Raw genomic sequence first — 17,500 nt, 5'->3', positions numbered from 1 at the left:
TCAAAGCGCTTTACATAGCGCAAAAAAAAAAAAAAAAACATTTTATTTCAGTTAATCGCCATGGCAACATTTCTATTTTCCCATATGTGCTTTTGTCATTATTAGTTTTTGTATTTAACATTAGTATATAGTTTTTATTTGTTTTTATTTCCGTTTCAATAATTTTAGTACTTAAACTTATTTTATTTCAATTAGTTGCCATGGCCAAATTTTCATAAAATATAATTTTTTTTGATGAATATTTATATATTAACACCATTTATGGTATTTTGTTAATATTTAGTTATTAAAAATTTTACATTTTCCGTTTAAGTTTTAATCTATTATTTATGTTTTATGTTTCAGCAACCGGATTGATTTAATAATAGTTTAATTTTAGTTAATGCAACACTATTTCTATTTATTGTTCACTGTATTTGAACAGCATCTTTCACTCAGTGTATATTAGATGCATAACACATAATATTCGACTGAATCGACTACCTCAGGACTCGAAGATTCAGAACAGGTCCAGATCTCTGTATGGTAACTTGGATAATTTGAACACAGTTTGATGTCAATAAATCCATCATAACATGCATGTTTGAGTTTATATATTGTTTGTGGACCTCATAAAGCGCTTCAAGTTTTCACTGAAGGTCACATGTGTAGTTTATGTTCTGTGATTCGAGAGTTGGCCGCGCTTCTGCAGACGACTGATATTAATACACTGCAGATTACTCACGGTGTAATTGTGAGCCAAACATCAGGATTATTAATGTTTCAGATGAAGTAGTTTGGTGATTTATAAGCCTTTGACTCTAAAAGGAAAGTTTGTTGAGCTGTTGTTGACCTCACAAAATCGAATGTGAAAGTTTGAAATAGTTTTGCAAGCTTACAGTTTATATTATTCCAGTAAACACGTGACTGAAAGATTCCAGCAGTAAACGGGACACACACTCACGAGGACGGCATTACACATTATAGAACTTAATAAAATAATGCATAATCATCTTTGAGCCACTTATCAAAACCTGATGATGCTGGTCTTTCCTAAGCATCGCCAACGATCACACAAACATGGATATTTGATAACATTTACAATAAGCTCTAATTTTTCACAATTATTAACTAATATGAACTAATAATGAGCAATATAGTTTTAGTTCACAGTGCATTAATACTACAATACAACATTTGACCATAAAAATGCATTAGTAAATGTTGAGAATAAAGATGAATACAAAGTTCATGTTAACTAATGAAAACCTTGTTGTAAAGTGTTGCCAAATATTATTCTTTAAAATGATCCTGATTATCATACAGAGATTTTTACCTGTTCTGATGTAGTGGATGCAGTCGAATATTATACTTATTCATATATATAGCCTATATGCATTTAATTTACTCCGTGCAAAGTGATATATTCCGTTCAAGTACAGTGAACAGTAAAAAGAAAGTGGTTATTGTTAACTAAAAGTAAAAAGTTAAATAGTTTTTTTGGTAATTGAAATTAAGTTGAAATAAAACTGAGAAAAAAAGTGCCTCTATTATGCTTTTTCGAATATTCCCTTTCATGTTTATGAATGAAAAAGTTCTGCGAAGTTTTAAAGATCAAAGTGCATGACAAATAAAGTTATTGTCTCCTAAAACAAAAAATTTATTCTGAATTGAAACGAGTCGTCAGTAATTCAGTCTCACTTCCTGCTGAAGGTTTACTAATTTGCATAACCCTCGCCTCTGGTCATGATTGGCTGAACAGCATCTCTTAGCCCCGCCCCCAAACACTGTAGTGTATCTGAGACTGGAAGAGTTCGGTTCGTGTTGTTCGTGTCGAGAAGACGCTGTGTTCTGAGATTGAGACGGTAAACCCCCCGCCATCGTTACTGTTCGTATCACTGTGATCAAGAGCTGAGATTCAGATATGATAATGAGCGTTTGCTTTCTGACCAATCAGAGCAGAGCAGCTCTCAGAGAGGCGGGGCTTAGAGACACTGAATCTTCGATGGAAGCGTTTCAGAGACTGAGAGAAAAGCTGACGCTGCAGATTATGAGGACATTACAGTGTTGTTGACCTCGGGTGTGTGTGAACTGCTGTAGGAGACGCCAGACAACATAACAGGGTCACTTTAAATTTGATCTAAAAAATAAAAATGTCGCTGTAGCAACTAACTAAAATCCAAAAGTTACGGTTGAAGTACTAGAATGACTAAAGGTCCACCAATAGGCCAATTTACGCAATTTTAATTCCTTACAAATAGGGAGCAGCGGGGAAAAAACGACCATCTAGTTTGTTTTATTTAATATTCCCAATATGATTTTCAGAACGTCGTACTCAACCTCACGCCACACACAAAAAAAAAGATTAGCAGATTTCTGTATGACGAGGCGAACGAGAGAAGATAAACTATATTTACTGCTGTGTTTAGCGTGACCATTAATGTCGTGTTCACAGCATGCAATAGCCGTAATTTCAGCGTCTATGGTAACTATAGTCCGGCTGTGAGGAACACACTTCTAGACAAAATAACCTTGAGTTTGGTCACATTTTGCCTAAATAACTTGTGAGATGTGTGATATTCCATCACGTGAGCAAAGTCAACAGTGTGGTTTCATTTCTTTGACATGTTCTATGCGTAACCTATTCTCGGGCGATGGTTTAGACGTCTATTAAATGTTCACTGACAGCCCAAATGTTGCCTTGTTTTAGTCTAGACGTCTGGCTGTGTTTGGACGCTATTAGACGTCTTTTAAACGCAAAACTGCTTGCCGAGATATTTCAGAGCAAACCAGATTGATGGAGTCGTGTTCAGATATGCAGTACGCAAAACAAGCCTCTGAACTCTGCGTTGTGATTGTGTGTTGTGGCTCTTCTCAGCTCAGGACTGTGGAAGCAGGTTTCGGGGCGTCCTCTCTGTCATTGCAGGAGACGACCCCCCCGTTCCTCTGGCGTCGGGTCAATTATTCACCGAGAGGGAAACACACCTGAGTCCCAAGCGGCTCGGCTGATGTAGTGTCGGACAGCAGGAGGGGAAAAAACTTCCCATTTCCATCGCAACGCCAGGTGATGATTCAGCCCGAGCCCGAGAGGTTCAGGGACTTCAGAGGTGACCTTCTCTTCCCACACCAATCCCAGAGGACGGGTGGAAATCCGTGTCAACTATGTTTGTTTGCCGAGAGAGAAAAGGCTGAGGCTACGTCTACATTAATCCGGATACATCTGAAAACTCTCCGTTCACACTAACGTTTTCAGCCGTTTCCCAAAAGTTTCTCACCCACACTGAAATGTCGGAAAAATGTGTCTTACTGCGCATCTGTAGAAGCTCACGGAGATATCACGGAAAAATAAATCATCGCAAAATTTTATTTCATTTTATTCAGCAGAATATCTCTCATTCACTGATCGTCCAGATCGCGCTCACTCACCATTATATGTTATACCGTTTTTGAAGACTGCGCATGTGCGAACGTGCTCTAATATGTAAGAATGAGCCAAATATTGAGTCTGGTAATAAAGAAAAATAACTGAGAACAATTAGAAATGGTCTTCAGATGCCATGTCTGTAACTTAAATGACAAAATCTAGCGTTAATTCGATCTCAAACAGATTCATTAAAATAAGTCATTAGTCCACCACGTGCGAGACGCCATAAACCAACGTGGTTGAACGACACTTTGCGACATACGGTTTCGGGAAACAGTCGTGACTAGCTAGTTGATTTCTCCAACGATGCATCGTACTACTGTAGTTAAGCAGCGAGCGATATAGTTGTACGGGAAACGCACCCCTGAATGGTAATGTATCAACAAAATGTTTCCACATGTTTTTCAACACTGATAATAATCATAAATGTGTCTTGATCATCAGATCATCATATTACACTGATTTCTGAAGGATCATGTGACACTGAAGACTGGAGTAATGATGATAAATTCAGCTTTGATCACAGGAATAAATTACACTTTACTAGATATTCACATAAAAAACTGCAGATTTACATTATAATAATATTTCACTGTTTTTACTGTATTTATGATCAAATAAATGTAGCTTTGGTGAGCAGAAAAGAACATTTCAAAACATCACACTTATTCCAAACTTTAGTGTATGTCATTAGCTATGGGAAATGAATACACTAAATAACTTCCTTAAACTGATCATGTACACTTCACATAAATCTTCATGAACTCTGATGTTCAGAAACACTCGTCAGAAGACAGAGAGATGATCAGAAACATCCCACAAGGCCGTTCTCACACCGTTCCTCATGTTAGCGGGACACATGCACTCTGATCACTGGAACAAAGCCTTAGATTGATCATATTAACGTCCCTGTTCTAAAGATTTATGCATTTTAATCACGCTTATTGATGCCGGCAGACTCATAACGCGTCTCGTCCTCATTATGAATGCGATAAGAGCCGTTGTTTACATGCAGGATCATTTATGGCACTTTATGGCAACTTCCTTCATAAGCATCATTTTCAGGAGCGGCGGTAAAATGTGTCTTACACACAAATCCAAGAATTGCACACACACAATGCACAATGCCTCACATCTCTTGCAAAATGAAGCATTGCATTCAAAATATCACAAACATCTCAAAAGCACACATTTGTCTTACGTTGCAAACACCTTTTCCATAATATTATAATTTTGGATATATCATATACACAATATCATATACAGTTATTCAAAACCTAAAGCTCTTCTCTCATGAGCTCATGTGTACATTTCTGTTCAAGTTTGCAAACACGAAAGCAAGATTGAAACCAAACTATTTATTGTTTTACTGTAAGTGTTTGTGGTTATGAATACAGTATTACACAGTCCGATAAACCTATAACTCGACCTTTGACCTTTTTACAGGTTTGTGTCAACCCCTTACACACAATATCCTCACTTGTCACACAATTTCTGAAACCTGACACTCAAACACCAGAAACACACATCAAATCTGCAAAACCCATACACTAATTCTCAACCTTCAACTTTCAATTTCATAAAACACTTTTTGCAAACAACACACACACACCGCACGCACGCTGTTATGCTTCTTCACACCGCATGCACGCACGCACGCACGCACGCACGCACGCACACACACACACACACACACACACACACACACACACACACACACACACACACACACACAATACCTCTCACACACACACACAAATATCTATGTAACACAAAAATATAACAGGAATTTTCTTTTTCAAACACAACCTATCAAATCACCACAGTAATTCATCAGAGCCTCACACACACACACGCACGCTCAAACACAGACACACACACACACACACTCACTCACTCACACGCACGCGCACGCACACGCACACGCACACACTCCTCACATGTGCAATCACTCATTGCTTTACTGAACATACACTATAAAAGGTCAAAGGTCGAGTTATAGGTTTTTCGGACTGTGTAATACTGTATTCATAACCACAAATGCTTACAGTAAACCAATAAATAGTTTGGTTTCAATCTTGCTTTCGTGTTTGCCGTGAATTTTTCAACACCTCTCTGACAAATACTTGCAATCTTGTTCAGAGATGTCATGAAAGAAGAGCTTTAGGTTTTGAATAACTGTGTTTATGACATATCCAAAAATATAATATTATGTCAAAGCTGTTTGCAACGTAGCTTTGAGATGTGTGTGTGATATTTTGAATACAGTGCATCATTTTGCAAGAGAGACATGGGGCATTGTGTGTGTGTGTAATTAATGGATATGTGTGTAAAGATATAAAAAAAAGGCAAAGTTTTGCAAACGTGTGTGAGCAGTTGTACAGCAGCGCTGGATTCACTCCAGGCGGAGAACACAATAATCTGCTGACCGTGTGCCGGACACACTGACGACTGCTCCCGAAAGCATGAAGTGTTGTTTTGTGAAGTCTGCTGCAGGAATCCTCTCTCGCTGGGCCGGCATGTGCATCGCTCCGGGCGGGACACAGACGAGCTGCCGGTCCTGCTGTTCTCCACACACACTCCTGCTTCTCCACACACACTCCTGCCTCTCCACACACACTCCTGCTTCTCCACACACACTCCTGCTTCTCCACACACACACTCCTGCCTGCGCAGCGGAGCGGACACCAGCACACCGCATCACGACGGCCCTGGAGAACACAGTTCACATATATGACTGATCAATATATTACACTTATGCCTTTGGCAGACGCTCGCTTTTATCCAAAGTGACTTACACTGGAACACATTTATTGAAAAAAAAAAAACACATTTCATATATTGAAAAATATGTGTCAATATTTACTAATATAACATAATGCATGCAATTTTATATTCAGTAATACACTTCATAATATATATATATGTGTATATGTGATCAGATATTGTACCGCATGTGTAATATATTGCAGATTTGTTTACTCATGCAGCATTAACACACATAAATGGAGAAATGTAATATATTTCTTTTAATTATTTACATTATAATATTTTCAAGCTAGTTAACAAAAGCACACCTGCATTACTCAAGTATTTAGCGCACAGCCATTACTGTTAAAATATAGTAATTATAGTCTTAATGGTATATGTACACAATAAAGGATAAAACTTTGTGAATATTACATATGCTATTTTTGCATAATTTATAAATATTTTATATGTATTAATATATGCCATACATGGTCAATGCATATATATATATATATCGCATTATATTTTTGTCATTATAAGGATGAGAACGGGTGCCAGTGAGACAGGTGAGGGACCCGGCGGGGTTTACACACAGGATCGTCTCCCCGACTCCGGCTCCAACTGTTGATGTGTCTTAATAACAGCGTGTGTGTGTGTGTGTGTGTGTGTGTGTCAGCTGTCGTCAGCGAGAGCCAGTGAAGTGTGCAGATCCAGTCTGGGACCAGAGGCTCCTCACACTCTCGCTTTTGTTCAACAATCAGGCCGGCTGACTGGCCTTTGTGTTCGTGGAGGACGAGCCGGACGGAGGAAGTGTGTGTGTGTGTGTGTGTGTGTGTGTGTGTGTGAAACAACGGGCCTGACGGAGGACGAGCCGGACGGAGGAAGTGTGTGTGTGTGTGTGTGTGTGAAACAACGGGCCTGACGGAGGACGAGCCGGACAAAGTGTGTGTGTGTGTATGTGTATGTGTGAAAGAACGGGCAGACAAGCCGGACGGAGGAAGTGAGTGTGTGTGTGTGTGAGAGAAATAACGGGCGTGACGGAGGACAAGCCGGACGGAGGAAGTGTGTGTGTGTGTGTATGTATGTATGTGTGAGAGAAAGATCGGGCGGACAAGCCGGACGGAGGAAGTGAGTGTATGTGTGTGCGTGCGTGTGTGTGTGTGAGAGAAAGAACGGGCGTGACGGAGGACGAGCCGATGTTACGCCACAGACTCCACGGACTGCTCAGATATTAAAGGGAGACGTTTCAAGAAAAAAGTGATGTTGCATTTTTGCCAAGTTATGATTTAACTCTTTCACTGCCAGCGTTTTTGATCATTTTCACAAAACTTTCAGAATATTGAGTGTGTGTGTGTGTGTGTGTGTATGTGTAAGTGAGAATGTAATTGTGTGTGAGTATATGTGTTTGTGTGTGTCAGTGTTTGTGAGTATATGTGTGTGTGTGTGTGTGTGTGTGTGTGTGTGTGTGTGTGTGTGTGTTAGTGTGTTTGTGTCAGTGTGTGTGTGTATGTGTGTTAGTGTGTTTGTGTCAGTGTGTGAGAGTGTGTGTGTGTGTGTGTGTGTGAGAGAGAAAGAACAACATTCTTCATGCATTCTTTTTTATTAAGTCTTGAATGTGGGTAAGTTTCACTAAAAAGGGTTTGAACAAAACGCTGAGAAAATCATGTTTTTTATGGCTTACCGCTTATGCAAACCTTTACACAATATTCTAATTTTGAATTTGGGGTTTTCATAATCTGTAAGCCATAATCATCACAATTATAACAAATAAAGGCTTGAAATATCTCACTTTGCATGTAATGAGTCTATATAATATATTAGTTTCATATTTTAAGTTGAATTACTGAAATAAATTAACTTTCGCACGATATTCAAATTTTTCAAGTTTCACCTGTATATATATATATATATGCACAATATATGATTGAAATCACTTCAAGAAAGGCATAAGAGTCATATCGGCTTCATAACATTATCATGAGAACATTATAATTGTGTGTTTGGGACGTGGCTTTTAATGAGGAGACTTTTGTTTTTGTAATCAGGCTCTCAACATTATATAAAAATTTGGATTTCGATTTATTGGCCGATATATCGGTTATCGGTATCGGCCAAAATGTTTATATCGTTGCATCGCTAACGACTAGGATTGCGTTTGTGTCTGTTTTTATTTCTAAAGAACTTCAGGAGAAAGAACTGAGACTCAAATGAGCAATGATGCTAGTTACAGCTTCTACGAATGCCATCATGACTTTCAAACAGCAAAGCATTGTGGGTTAACGCATAAGCATGTCATATCAGAAGCAGCGTGCAAAATGTCCCAGATTAGAGGGTTTAGGTGACCCTACATGAATATTCATAAATATGCATGAGCTCACCGAACTACACAAACAAAACAAAGCCTCTTGCTTCTTGTGTCCCCACAAAATTAAGCATTTAATCAGTTTGGCCCTTCACCACGACACCGTCACCGCGTCTGTCACAATTAATGACGTCTAATTCGAACAGCAGACGTGTGACTGATACGTCCATTACGGGCACAATGACCACATGTCAGACATTAATCAATCGCTTCGAGATCATTGTGCTGATGATCTTCCCCACAGAAGTGTGAAGACATTTCTGTTCAACTGCGCCAACACACACATACTGGTACTGTCAAGATGGATGAAGGTCCCGTCAGAAACACACACACACACACACACACACACACACACACACACACACACACGCACGCACACACGCACGCACACACACACACGCACACACGCACGCACACACACACACACACACACACACACACACACACACACACACACACACACACACACACACACACACACACACACACACATAGTTAAAGGAACATAAAGATTGTTATTATTTACTCACATCGGTTCAAACCGGCAAACTGGTATTTCTCTGTGAAACACAAAAGCAGAGATGTTGAAGTGCATTAAAAGTGTCTCTTCTGCTCACCAAGATTATCAAAAATACAGCAGAAACAGTGAAATATTATTATAATGTAAATCTGCAGTTTTTTATGTGAATATACAGTAAAGTGTAATTTATTCCTGTGATCAAAGATGAATGTTCAGCATCATTACTCCAGTCTTCAGTGTCACATGATCCTTCAGAAATCAGTATAATATGATGATCTGATGATCAAGAAACATTTATGATTATTATCAGTGTTGAACACATTCATATTTTAGTGGAAACCGTGATACATTTTATTTTTCAGGATTATTTGATGAATAGAAAGTTCAAAAGAACAGCATTTATTTGAAATATAATATTTTGTAACATTATACATTACTTTGCTGTCACTTTTGATCAATTTAATGCGTCCTTAATGAATTTAAGTATTCATTTATTTTTATAAAATTGCACTAACCCCAAACTTTTGATCTGTAGTTTAAGTCAAGCTCCATTTAAAAGAGCTGAACGTTTAAAAAACGAACATGAAACTACAAAGGAGAAGATGATTAGTGAATGACTTTAAAGGGCACCTATTATGGAATTTTTAAATTTACCTTTCATGTAGTGTGTAACATAGATCTAAGTGAACAAAAACATCCTGCAAAGTTTGAAATATGAAAGTGCACCGTATATAAAGTTATTGTCTTTCAAAAGTGAGAGTCGACTCGGAGTCATTTTTATGAATCGTTAGAAGACCGAAGCTTTTTCTCTGACTAGATGACGTCAACTTGTCAAGTTATTTGAATACGATACGCCCACTTATTGCGCTCCAAGGCCAGCAGGGAAAACATCATGGCGACGAGACGCTGTGTTCTGAAGTGCGGCTCAAAAGACAACTTTTTTAATCTGCCCAAGGAGGAGCATTTGAAGACTAAGTGGCTACAATTCACTATACCACAGAAGTGTAGTCCGAGCCGTGTGCTTTGTTCGCACCATTTTGAAGACGATTGCTTTTTAAATGCAATCAAACTTGGATTCTAAGGAAGGAATATTGAAGGAAGGTTCAGTTCCAAGTGTATTTGCATCAGCTTCCTCCTCCGTATCACAACCTGTAAGTGTTATTAATAATTTTTGCTTTTATATTTTATGTAGCATGCTTAATAATTATTTTGTTTGTTGTGTAGGCTAAGCACCGTTTAGCTTCTAGGTCTTCAATGGCAATTGTATTGAGATGTGAAGTGTTTGTCGTTGTTTTCGGAGTTGTCTTAAAGAATAGAGTAATACCTCGTAGTAACGTAACTGCATTTTTTGTGTGTAAAACCGTTATGTTTATGCATCGGGCTAACGCAAACAAAGACTGATTGTGCTTTTACAATATGAACTCTGGGCTATCGCTAATAACATTAAATTATTTATCTTATTTTTAGTTTTTTACTACAAACTATAAAGCAGTGGACTATAATCATTATTATAACACAATTTAATTGATAAAAGCATCATTGTACTCCGTGTTAAAAATAAGTATTATCTCTGTAAACACTGCTGGGTCATCTGACCAATCAACGCAGATTAGCGTCGCGCAAAGGAGGGGTTTGAAAAATGAGTCGTTGAACGATTCATTTGGGAGTCGGTGAGCAAATCAGGTAAAAATAAATGCATATTATACGAAAACAAAAGTGTTTTTTGTCATTGCATGCATGTAAAACTGTTGTTGGGGACTCCCTAAACAACATTAGGAACATTTTAAATGTCATAATAGGTGCCCTTTAATGCTTTGTGTGACGAACAAACCTTAATTTAAAGACTTCAGAAGAATTACACCAAAAAACAAAATGATATGTGACCCTGTATCACAAACCCAGTCTGGAGCCGCACGGGTATATCTGTGGCAATATCCAACTATACACTGTATGAGTCAAAATTATAAATTTTTCTGTTATGCCAAAAATCATTAGGATATTAAGATCATGTTCCATGAAGATATTTAGTAAATGTCCTACCGTAAATATATAAAACATGTATTTTTGTGAGTGAATGCAGCACAATCGTGAACATAAATGCACAACTTTAAAGGAGATTTTCTCAATGTTTACATTTTTTTGCTCCTCAGATTCCAGATTTTCAATAGTTGTGTCTCGACCAAATATTGTCCAATCCTAACAAACCACACATCAATGGAGAGATTATTCCAGGGACACATACAGTATGGGATCAACGTAAATAATGTGAATTCTTCTTTTAATTTTAACTCTCTGCTGCCTCATGTGGCGACACTCAACGGCAGCTTGTGTAATTATTTCTACATTATTAACCATGATTTCCATGCATATTTTCGGCGTGTGTTTCTGTAAAGCGCCGGGACTCATTAATCGGTTTTGGAGGGACAAAGGGAAGCTTCTGCCCGATAAAACCCAACGAACGCCTGAATCCCAGCAGCCCGATCCCAGCAGAAAGGTCACAGTCACACTAATAAAGCACTCCAGCGGATCCGGTCGGAGAAATCCATCAGTAATTCAGAGACAAACAGCCATGCGGGCTTCAACCCGGCTTTATCATTCATACGAGTGCAGATCGGCCTCCTGCAGTCGAGTCTCATTAAACGCACAGATCAAGAGGAGGAGACACTGGCCTCTTCTCATCCACATCCATCTGTCATGTCATGAATTCATGTTTCCTGCACAGATTTTAAAGGCACATGGAAGATAAACGAAGCCAAGAGCGTTGAGGAGAACGACAGCATGCAACACACACTCAGTTATGCGTGGATGATCCTGACACACAACACACTCCGGATGTTTCCAGCACTATGAGATTAGGCGAGCAGAATCTCCTCGGGGTTTAAATCTTCCCTCAAAACAGCTTTAATTTGATTATTTCTAACTATTCTATAGCATTTAATTTATCCCTGTATCACTCTACAGATAAAGCATTGTGGGAAATTCGTGTATCTCCCCCGTAGTGATAAAATAAAATAAAATTCTATATCAAATTTATAGGCAGGACAAGTAGTTTAAGGCTTGGTTTGTAGGGAATTACAAACATACGTATATATATTCAAACGCACATATAGAATAAATTCTTGATGCGCACGTGAGCGCCATCAGTGTTTCTCACGGGTTCAGTTTAAAGTGTGTGTAGAGAGAACGTGTCGTCTTAGCGGTCTCTAATTTAATAACTAATGATCGTTGTGACGGAAGCGAATCAATCAAAACTTTAGCTGGAAAATATCTTTATTCAAGAACCGCTATAAAGCCAAAACAATCTGTTACCTTAAATTATACGTTTATCTCTGTAAAGCAGCTTTGAAACTATCTACATTGTTAAAAGCGCTGTATAAATGAGGATGACTTGACTTTATGAAGGCTTTTCTTTTATATTGTTGTATTTTTTTTCTTATTTTCTCTTTGAGATAGAAAATAAAGTTTATTATTATAACATGTGACCCTGGACCAAAATACCAGTCACATGGGTCATAAAAAAGAAAAAGAAAAGAGATTTATACATCAGAAAACCTGAAAGCTGCATAAATAAGCTTTCCATTGATGTATGGTTTGTTAGGATAGGACAGGGGAAGGCAACCTATGGCACGCGAGCAAAAGTGAGAGATGTATGCATTTCATTCAGATAAAGTACCTCGTACCTGCATACAGATCTACATTTTGAGGCAATCATTCATCATAGTAACACAGCTTGTTATATTAATGTATATTAATTAATACATACTATTAAAGTGTTAGAATTGGAGCGTGCAGGTCTGACAAACCATTGGTGCGATCACTGCGCATCACGTGCACACAACTGACTGACAGCTTATGCTGCGTTCACACCAAACGCCAATAGAGCGTCAAATTCGCGTCTAGTTGGATGCTTGAACATTTTGAATCCATTCACGCGTCCAAAGCGAAATGGACGTGCGAATGAGGCGAATTCCCGTCTGCCGCGCTAAACGCCTCAGTCGCGCCGCAGGACCTCTAGACGCGCGTAAACGAGTCTTTACATTGACTTAACATTGAAATCACTGGCGCCAGACGCTCCATTCGCATCCCAGATAAAACTGGACAGATTGCATCTGGTTGTTGAAGCCACAAATGTTAATTTTACTCCTAAAATGGTAAAAACGAAACATGCATTTTATGCATGCGTTTTATAACGGCTCCCGGTACCTGAACATCTCTTCAGCAAGCCGACGCGCTTTGATTTCGATCTTGCTTTCTGTGAAGTGAACGCTGTTAAATTTGCATATAGTGCAGGAATTGAAGATTAGATTTATATTCGTTTGGCAGAGACAGTTACGTTGCCCAGTGTAAACGGAACAGTTTTAACTAAACGGATAGCTAGCCTATCTGACCATTTAAAACGCATGAATGACCAGGCGGAAACAGACCCGTTGGAAATCTGTTATTCAAAGTGTAATTTAAAACTGAAAACAATAAAAACTAAAGGATTTTGACAAAAGTAAAAAAAGAAAAGAAAAATTGCTTCAGAAATAGGCCTATTTAAAGTTCTGCACTATTTCTATGTTAGCCATTATGAATATTTAAAATTTGTATATGTGTATTTATACATATTGGGGTGGGGTTATGGCACAGTGATAAACTCAGAAACTTAAAAATGGCACTTCATGACAAAAAGGTTGCCGACCCCTGGGATAGGACAATATTTGGTCGAGACACAACTATTGAAAATCTGGAATCTGAGGAGCAAAAAAATGTAAACATTGAGAAAATCTCCTTTAAAGTTGTGCATTTATGTTCACGATTGTGCTGCATTCACTCACAAAAATACATGTTTTATCTATTTACGGTAGGACATTTACTAAATATCTTCATGGAACATGATCTTAATATCCTCATGATTTTTGGCGTAAAAGAAAAATCGCTTCTCAAACAAGAACAAATGTTGATTGTGTCTGTGGGGGATTGATTGGATGGTTGTGGTTTGCTATTGATGGATCTCATGTGAGTGACAGGTCGCCCCGCCCACATCATCAGAGAAGAGAATATATATATAATAACAATTTATATTTTTGCCAGCTGGGTCACATAATCTCAGTTTTACGTCTTTTGTACTTGCGTATTTATGCCCGTAAGAAGAGAAATAAAGGTCTAGGACAGTTAGATATGCCACTTACTTCCTCAATTGTGGTTTTATCCAGATGTACATCTTGCAGGACTTTCTTCTGAGTGTAGATCATAGATCGGGTCTCATATGGAGAGGGTCAGCCATGATCAGATTCATCTGCGGAAAAAAGTGAGATTAACAATTGATTTAAAAATGAATGAATAAATAAAATAATTTCATGAGTGAAAGTTTTGCAGTGCAGCTTTAACCCTGTAAAGCCTTACATATGAAATAGTCAGAATAAGAACTTTTTGAAATGGAATAGTTAACTGAACCTTTAGATAAAATATTTAAAAAGTTTGCACGAGTTTTTGTGTTGAGTATGCTTTTATGTCTCATATAGTCTGATATAGTGAGAATATGGAGGGAAAAACATCTCAATTTTATCCAGAGACTCAAACTGAGAAAAAATATGATTTTTTTGCTGCAGATGCGGATATTTATATGAAATTCTGATGCTTGTCATGTAAATCAATGACATCTTTATAACAGTTACTTACATAAAATGTATTTAAATATCAATATCTGTCAAAAATAAGTCTTAGGAAGATGATATTTAAATGTTTAGTTTTATGATCTGTAGTTTTGAAACATAATGCAATGCAATATAATGATGATTGAGAGATGAACAAATAAACCTTCCTCAAAAGCTTGATAATCATATTTGATATGATTTTTATAATAAATGATGATGGATAATCAAGTAATAATCAAGCAGTCCAGCTGGAATATTACTAATATCAAAGTTATTCTTATGTTTACTTTTTGACAGCAGAAAAACACGTGAAGCTCGAGCAGAAGGAGGACGTTTGTACAATATACTAAAGGACGTTTACTTGATAAAAGAGTCTAAACTATCAATCGGACAAGAGAAGAACTGGAGGAGATTGTGTGTGTGTGTGTGTGTGTGTGTCTAGAGGCTTTAGAAATATGACACAGTAGCTTTGTAGGAGAGCGTACCACTAATAAAGATATGGCAGAAATAGTACGAGAAATATTCTAGAATCATATGCTATTTCTAATGTGAGTTTAAATAGTCAACTTAGTTGGTGAAGGTTATTGTACCATATTACTTCTATTTACACTGTGTGTGTGAACAGCATCCATCACTATTAAACTCTCATTGATGACACAAAACAAAATCAAATTAGTCAAAATATTTCCTAAGAACGAATCCGTGGATGTGTGTGTGAGAGCGCAGATTGTGTGTGGGCTGATCATATGCAATCATATATGGATGGATATGAGAGTTTCAGCTGAATGGGCTCCAGCTGCATTATGGGATTTGTTGGTTCATGCTCTTTATTAGTCGGATGATCCTCTCTAATTAAGCAGCGGACAAATAAAACAAAGACAGGGCGCATTCTAAAGGCTCGTTTAAAGGTCTTTTAATGAGTCCATGTCTCGACATTTAGAGCGGATATCAGCGCAGGGCATGTTCTGTAAATCAAGGCTCATAAAGGTAATAATATGATAGCCGATGATATGAGGAAAGGTCAGCGCGCTGCAGAAGAGACGTACACACCTCACCTCAGCATTGTGCTTCTGAAATACATGCTTTCACTTAGAACATTTCAAGAACATTTCCGCTGTGAGATTCATCAAATTCACAAATAGTTTACTAACTTAAGGTCAGAAACTACAGGCAAAACCATTGTTTATTTCATGCACTGGTCAATTTGAGATTTTGGGCCTATAGATTGTCTACTTTTAAACTTCAAGAGAGTGAATGAAGATGGATATATGCACTTTTATGATGATATATGCACTTTTATGATGGATATATGCACTTTTATGATGGATAGATGCACCTTTATGATGGATAGATGCACTTTTATGATGGATATATGCACTTTTATGATGGATATATGCACTTTTATGATGATAGATGCACTTTTATGATGGATAGATGCACTTTTATGATGGATAGATGCACTTTTATGATGGATAGATGCACTTTTATGATGATAGATGCACTTTTATGATGGATATATGCACTTTTATGATGATAGATGCACTTTTATGATGGACAGATGCACCTTTATGATGGATAGATGCACTTTTATGATGGATATATGCACTTTTATGATGGATATATGCACTTTAATAATGGATATATGCACTTTTATGATGGATATATGCACTTTTATGATGGATATATGCACTTTTATGATGGATAAATGCACCTTTATGATGGATAGATGCACTTTTATGATGGATAGATGAACTTTTATGATGGATATATGCACTTTTATGATGGATATATGCACTTTTATGATGGATAAATGCACTTTTATGATGGATAGATGCACTTTTATGATGGATATATGCACTTTTATGATGGATAGATGCACTTTTATGATGATAGATGCACTTTTATGATGGATAGATGCACTTTTATGATGGATAGATGCACTTTTATGATGGATAGATGCACTTTTATGATGATAGATGCACTTTTATGATGGATATATGCACTTTTATGATGATAGATGCACTTTTATGATGGACAGATGCACCTTTATGATGGATAGATGCACTTTTATGATGGATATATGCACTTTTATGATGGATATATGCACTTTAATAATGGATATATGCACTTTTATGATGGATATATGCACTTTTATGATGGATATATGCACTTTTATGATGGATAAATGCACCTTTATGATGGATAGATGCACTTTTATGATGGATAGATGAACTTTTATGATGGATATATGCACTTTTATGATGGATATATGCACTTTTATGATGGATAAATGCACTTTTATGATGGATAGATGCACTTTTATGATGGATAGATGCACTTTTATGATGGATAGATGCACTTTTATGATGATAGATGCACTTTTATGATGGATAGATGCACTTTTATGATGATAGATGCACTTTTATGATGGATAGATGCACTTTTATGATGGACAGATGCACTTTTATGATGATAGATGCACTTTTATGATGGACAGATGCACTTTCATGGACTTCCACAGACAGACACCCATTCACTGCCATTATAAAGCTTGGAAGAGCCAGGACATTTTTTTATATAACTGATTGTATTCGTCTGACAGAAGAAGGTCATACACACCTAGGATGACTTCAGGGTGAGTAAATCATGGGCTAATTTTCATTTTTGGGTGAACTATCGCTTTAAAAAATAAAATTGTGATTCTGAATTAATCCAGAATTGTGCAGCTCTGTGTTTCTCCCAAAATAATCAAAAAGTGCATTATAAAGTCCAAAAAGCACAGCAAACTTTTCTTTAAACTATTGCTAATGTTTGCCATATGTTTCCCA

General features: G+C 37.4%; 1 long non-coding RNA gene across 1 annotated transcript in view; it reads right to left on the bottom strand.

The window, feature by feature from the left end:
• Nucleotides 1-14,194: 14,194 nt before the first annotated feature.
• Nucleotides 14,195-17,500, bottom strand: part of LOC306991637 — a 54,959-nt gene continuing 51,653 nt past the window's right edge. Inside the window, exon 4 of the long non-coding RNA XR_013796139.1 lies at nucleotides 14,195-14,314. This is a non-coding gene — a long non-coding RNA (uncharacterized lncRNA). The remainder of the gene's footprint in view (nucleotides 14,315-17,500) is intronic.

The sequence above is a fragment of the Phoxinus phoxinus genome (assembly GCF_949152265.1).
Source record: "Phoxinus phoxinus genome assembly, chromosome: 23".
NCBI classification, from domain to species: domain Eukaryota; kingdom Metazoa; phylum Chordata; class Actinopteri; order Cypriniformes; family Leuciscidae; genus Phoxinus; species Phoxinus phoxinus.
The sequence above is the reverse complement of the archived record's forward strand: the minus strand, read 5'-3'. Positions and strand labels throughout refer to the sequence as shown.